Raw genomic sequence first — 6,000 nt, 5'->3', positions numbered from 1 at the left:
GGTTGCCTTCTCATTTTCCTTTTCTCTTTTCTCATTTCTGTAAAAAAAAATTAATTTTTTTTTGTTTTTTTTTCAGATTACAATAGAAGTTTATTTGTTTGTTGTTCTCCAAATTTGTTCGGTTGATTACGGTTTTTTTTTAACAGGAGTTTGCATCAATTTGATCATTGGACCTTAAATAGAATTTTTAATTTGGATTTTAATCGAATTTAAATTTCTTAAATTTAGAAGTTAGTCATTAATTATTTTTTAATATTCTATATTCACAAAAACTTCCAATAATAAATAACTTTGGATCTTCCATGACAGTCTTAACCCTAACCTAGCTAGTCATTAATTATTTTTTAAATTCGTTGCTTAACAACTTTTCTATACACGATTGCAATTTTTACTGCTCTACTCTAGATAATGGACTCTAGCAGGTGATTCGATCCAGTACAATCATACGGGAAAGATTCACACTCGGGTTCCAATAACTCCTCCGGGGGAGCCGTTCCACCATAATTAACGTGCACGCGAAACAGAGTCGAGGGAAAGGGGAAATGGGGGTTCAAATCAATAAAATCCCTAGTACACGGCCGACCGCATTCATCGGCTACCCCATTTCTACAACATATTTTGTAACCCCGGAACCACCCCCATCATTCCCGCCACACGACCCCCCTCCCTCTCCACTTTCCACTTTTCCTGGTTCAGGATTCCTTCAGGACTCGGGCCGGCGGTTCGAACCAGTCCGAACAAAGTTAGTTCCGAAAATTGCCACCAGTGGGCGCTCGCGGCGGCGCGTGCGGCTCCTATAGTTCGAGTTTGCGACCTCCTGTCAGTTACTGCCGCGCTGCCGCGAGATAATGTATTGACGAGAGAGGCTTCGTCGATCCTCTGCGTGAAACTTTCGCGCGTGGTTGGTGTTGTGAGAAAAAAAAATTTATAAAAAAAAAACAGGTATCATCAGATACTCGAAAGAAAGGATTCAGTGTGCTGGATTTTGATGAGTCTTGAAATTGACGAATCACGTGTTTTCGCGCGAAACTTGTGACAGTGACTTCGTTCATTTTTGTATCAATTTTGAAAATCAAAGAGATTGATTTTTCGAGATTTTGAAGTGAAGAAAAATTGTTTTGTGGCCGAAGAAAAATTGATGGTCTGTCAGTTATCTATAGTGTCAGTGTTTTCCAATCGACGGTGGTTTACGAAGCAAGTGTCGGAAAAGGTGAAGTTTTATTATTTTTTTAAATTTTGGCAGGATTTTTTTTAAGTGCAAGAAATAATCGCGCGATTTTTTTGAACCAAAAAGTATAAAACTCAAGAATTTTGTTGTGTATTTTGGATTTTTTTACAACTATTTACCGTTTAAAAGAAAACGAGTTTTTCTCGACAACGAATTGAGATATGATAAAAGTCCAGTTTTTTTCAAACATTAATCTTTTGATTTTAAGGTAATTGTCGTGCCAAAATTCAGGTCTCCGGAAAAATCAAGTTTTGTATGATTTTCAGAATTGTGCTTTAATTATCAGTCATTTATTTTTAAAGAAAATAAATTATTAAGAATTTAAAACTTACGAAAAATAATTATCTTAACAATAGATTTGTAATTGAGTTTTTTCAGACTGTTGATTTTTATCAATTTTTCCAAGATGGTTAAATTTGAATAATCCATGGTTGATTTTTAGAGAAAAAAATTTCCGATGATTTTACAGTTTCCAATTTAAAAAATAAGTAAATGATCTTCAAATGTATTCATTTGTTTAATCAAATTTTTCTTTAAAAAATAATTGTTTCAGCGATTACAGTTATAGAAAAATTTAATTTAAAAAATTGGAAACAGTCGAGTTGTAGAGAATATTTTCCCCGTAGAAAACAAGTCATCATTTATTAAAATTATGTAATTTTTCAAAAATTGGTAAGACGCGATTGTGAGAAAAAATTCAGTTACAGAAAACATCGTAAAAATAATTTTCTGTGAGTTGAAATTTTTGTATTCCAAATCATCTATTTTTTTTTTTAATTGTATTGTATCTATTACAACTTTAATTCTTAAAATCATAAAAAAACTATTTTTTCCAAGCACCTGATTTTTGGCACTATAATTACCTTTAAGAAGGAAAAAATAAGGTTTCACAGTTTTAAAGAAGAGAAACTATGAAAAAAAAATTGAAGGGATAAAGCCTGTTTTAAATAAACCGAAAATAATTGTTTTTTATTAAAAAAAGAAATTGTTGTTTACATCTATCTATGATTCAAAAGAGTTTTTCAGCAAAATGTGTAATCATTTTTGACGTTAAAAAAAGTGGAATCGATTTTTGAAATTAAAAATAGTTTTTCAAGAAGGGGACAGGCATTATTAAATTAAAAAAATTCCCGACAGTTAATGATATTACCGAATATGAAAATTTCTGATTATAGCAAATTCCCGGGATGAATTCGTAAATTATCAAATTTGCGAATCTAAACAATTATAAATTTAGAAATAGCTAAATAATAAATGAATAAATAAAATACTTTTATTTCATAGAAATATTTTAGTTTCTATTTATTATTTATTTAATAATAAAACAATTTTTTAATTGTTTGGAATCCAAAATTTAATAATTAGGAAATTTTCCTGCGTCAGGTATTTTATTTCGACGGTTTTCTATTAACGAAAATTCTTTATTCTGTATTATAATAAACCGTCGGATATATTTTTATTCTATTATTCATATTGCGCTTCGTTTTCAAGAAAAATTTGATTTTTTTAAAATTCAAAGTGCATTTCTTCCAAATTGGATCGGTCAAAGATTTTTTTTATCAAAAAATAGTTGTAAATTATCTTGGACAAAAAATTAAGAAATCATTTTTGGTTTTTGTATCTTTGTGTTGAAGTAATTTCTACCTAAGGTGTGAATAATAAAATCAGTTTGATACGAACTGAAAATTAACGTAAGCAGTAACCAAAATTAAGACAATTTTTAAAAAAACTTAAAAAATCGACTGGAAAAAAATTTCGGTGTCCCTTCATTCTTAGAAATTACCTAAAGAATACAAACCGTCGTTTATTCAGCATCCAGTGCAAGTTTGATCAGGGAAGTTTCTAAACCGGAAATAACATGACAAGGAATAATGTTAACAGTAAAGGTTTTCAAAATAATTTACAAGTTCTTTTTTTAAACAAAGACCAAAAAAAAGTGCTCGTGTGAATTAGTTCTTAAAAATCTCAAATAAAATAGTACATTTCTAGGAATAATTCAAAAATTGAGATTTATCAAAATCGTCTAAGCTTTCATAAAAAATCGTTCCGACTCTCATCAATCATCTCCTGAGTCGTCTCAACCAAATAAATCGCTACCTTAAACTGACAAAGAAAAATTCCTAATAAAGACTAACACCAGGGGATATTGTAAAAAAAATAAAAATAAATCCTCAATAAAGGCAAAATAGATCGACTTGTCGAAAGTAGCATAAAATAGACGACAAATCGCCGGATGGATCGACAAAGCGAAACTTAATGGATGGTCGCTACGATACATCACTGGTAAAAATATTTTTTCAGTGACTTTGAACCGGACGTTTTATCCTCGGTATAATTCATAAATCAACGTCAGCTTAAATTGATCAACGATCAGCGACTCTGATCGAATTTTCACCTTTCAAGAACTCTTTCAACTAAAAAAAATTGACTCTGGAAGAGTTTCTGAGACCAGGTGAACATTTGAGAGCTTTTTACTTCCGAAGTTAAATCGCGACGTTTCGGGCCGGTACGATTCAAGCCGCGACGATTGAGGTCGGATTAGCGCAACCGTCTCGCGGCTGCCGTCGCACTGACGTCTTTGGGGGCCAAATGAAATTAATTTCGTCTCGGCAAATTGTCGAAAATGCCACCGCAGAAATCACCCTGTCGATTAGCGAGGGAACTCGCGATGCTCGGCAATTTTCTAGTAGGGTCGAGTGCAATAAAGCCAGCCTAGCCGTTAACAGTCGCGTTCCTCAGCAAAGGCGCGCTAATCTCCAAAGGGACTTTCCCGATTCAGGGATCCTCGATCTGATGCGATTTGGGGAAAGAAGGTTTTAATCTCGATTCTCGTACTGCTTATACGCCCTGGATTTGACAAAAGTTGGGGATCAGGGTTCTTTCGGAAAAAGAATGACAGTCGAGGGCGGAGAAATACACTACTGAAAGGCTCCATTAACTTCCTGTCTCGTATATCAGGATAACCTGCGCAATCAGCTTTTCTTCAAACACTCGTCTTTAGGTTTCTTACATTTTTCAAGGAATTTTTCAAGCTTTTAAGAAATTTAGGAATATCCGGTTGAAGAATTGTTATTCCTGAACGACTTGTCAAAAATATTATTATCCTTTTCTTGAATATATGAAGGGTGGCAGGAAAGAATTTTTACAACAAAGTCGGAATTTTCCAGGAAAGCAAAAAAAACATCTTTGAATCTAAATCACTATTTTAAGGTTAAGAAAAGTCAAATCAACTCTCAAACTGACACTGGTCACAAATTGATGCAGGCTCGTTTGCAGAATACGATAAAAAATATAATCTTTAGTTTCGCTAAAAAAAAAACTTGATCCCGCTATATTAATTTTTCTGAATAAGGATTTCACTGATCCTGAAAATCGGGTTTCGGTAAATTTAAAAATCAAATGTTTAATTTTTCACAAAAATAAAAATTTCCTTTCGAGATATGGGAAAAGTAAATGAGAATAACAAATTTGTAAACAAAAAATCCTAGCTCGTGAACTTTTTCACACTTTTAAAGAGATGGCAAAATTAAATTATGGAAAAAGCGTAGAATATTTTGATTAATGGTGAAAATTCAATTCGATATGATTTTTCGAAATAATTTTCAGTTTTTAAGATTTTAAAATATATCAAAAAAGTATCTGGAAGACTATAAGACAATTTTTTTATTTTGTAGGATTTTAACAAGTTTAAGGAAAACTGAATTATTTAAAAAAATAGAGACTTAGAATTTTTAAAAGATTCGGAAGATACGACAATAATTGAAATCTTGATAAGATTTAAAAAATGTCGATTTTTTTAGGTATCGCAGAAAATAACTTTTTTATCATTTTAAAAGTTTCAAGATCAAAAATCTTGAGATTTCAAGGGTGTTTATAAATGATTTTTTATTTTGAAAAATTAATGTTCTGTAGATACTTAAAGAGATTAATAGTAATGTCAAAGTAATTTTTATAATATTTCATGAAAAATTTCAAATGATTTATAAAAAATCGAAAAAACCGATGGAAGATTTTTAAGCACTTTCTTTAATTTGAGTCAATTGAAAAAGTATTTAGTAATTCTGGACGTTTTTAAGAGATTAAACAAATATTTTAAAACTAAAAGATTTCCGAAAATTTATCAAATACTTTTTCATTTCTTCGAAACTACTAAAATTCCTTAATATCTTTTAGACTCTAACTTAAATTTTCCCTAAAATTTATTAAAAGTTGTTAAAGATTTGAACTATTCAGTCGCAAAACAGTTTCAGTTGAAAATTTAAGTATTAAATTTTTCATTGAGAATTCATTTTTTTTGTTGGAAACTTAAATATCCTTTAGAATAGACTAACTTAAATTTTCCCTGAAATTTATTAGAATTCTGTGAAATAAAAGAAATTCTTACAAATTTTCTAGATACATTTTAGACATATCTGAAATATTCAAAAATATTCTTAAACTCTTTAAAAATCATAGGAAAATTATATTTGTATTTATATAACCTTTAAAAAATCAAAAAAGCGAAAGACCAATTTTTTAAAATTTAAATCACTATTTTGAGGTAAGAAAGTCAAATCAAAAAATATCTGGAAGATTTTCAAACAATATTTTTAATTCTGAAAATTTTTAAAAAAATTTTAATAGTTAGAGTTAGGTAAAGAACTATTTGGAGATTTGAGATGATTTGATGAAATTAAAAAAAAAATATTTTTAAATTGAAAGATTTTTGAAAATTTATAAATTAATTTTTTATTTCTTCGATACTGCTCAAGTTCTTTAATATCTTCTAAACT

At 29.9% G+C, this 6,000-nt stretch overlaps 1 protein-coding gene across 2 annotated transcripts in view; it reads left to right on the top strand.

The window, feature by feature from the left end:
* Positions 1-844: 844 nt before the first annotated feature.
* The window catches only part of LOC117176228 (discoidin domain-containing receptor 2-like), a 161,111-nt gene continuing 155,955 nt past the window's right edge, over positions 845-6,000 (top strand). For both annotated transcript variants that reach the window (XM_033366368.1, XM_033366369.1), the window contains exon 1: positions 845-1,210. The gene's annotated coding sequence lies outside the window, so the exon portion shown is untranslated. The remainder of the gene's footprint in view (positions 1,211-6,000) is intronic.

This window comes from Belonocnema kinseyi, chromosome 7 (genome assembly GCF_010883055.1).
Source record: "Belonocnema kinseyi isolate 2016_QV_RU_SX_M_011 chromosome 7, B_treatae_v1, whole genome shotgun sequence".
Taxonomy (NCBI): domain Eukaryota; kingdom Metazoa; phylum Arthropoda; class Insecta; order Hymenoptera; family Cynipidae; genus Belonocnema; species Belonocnema kinseyi.
The sequence above is the reverse complement of the archived record's forward strand: the minus strand, read 5'-3'. Positions and strand labels throughout refer to the sequence as shown.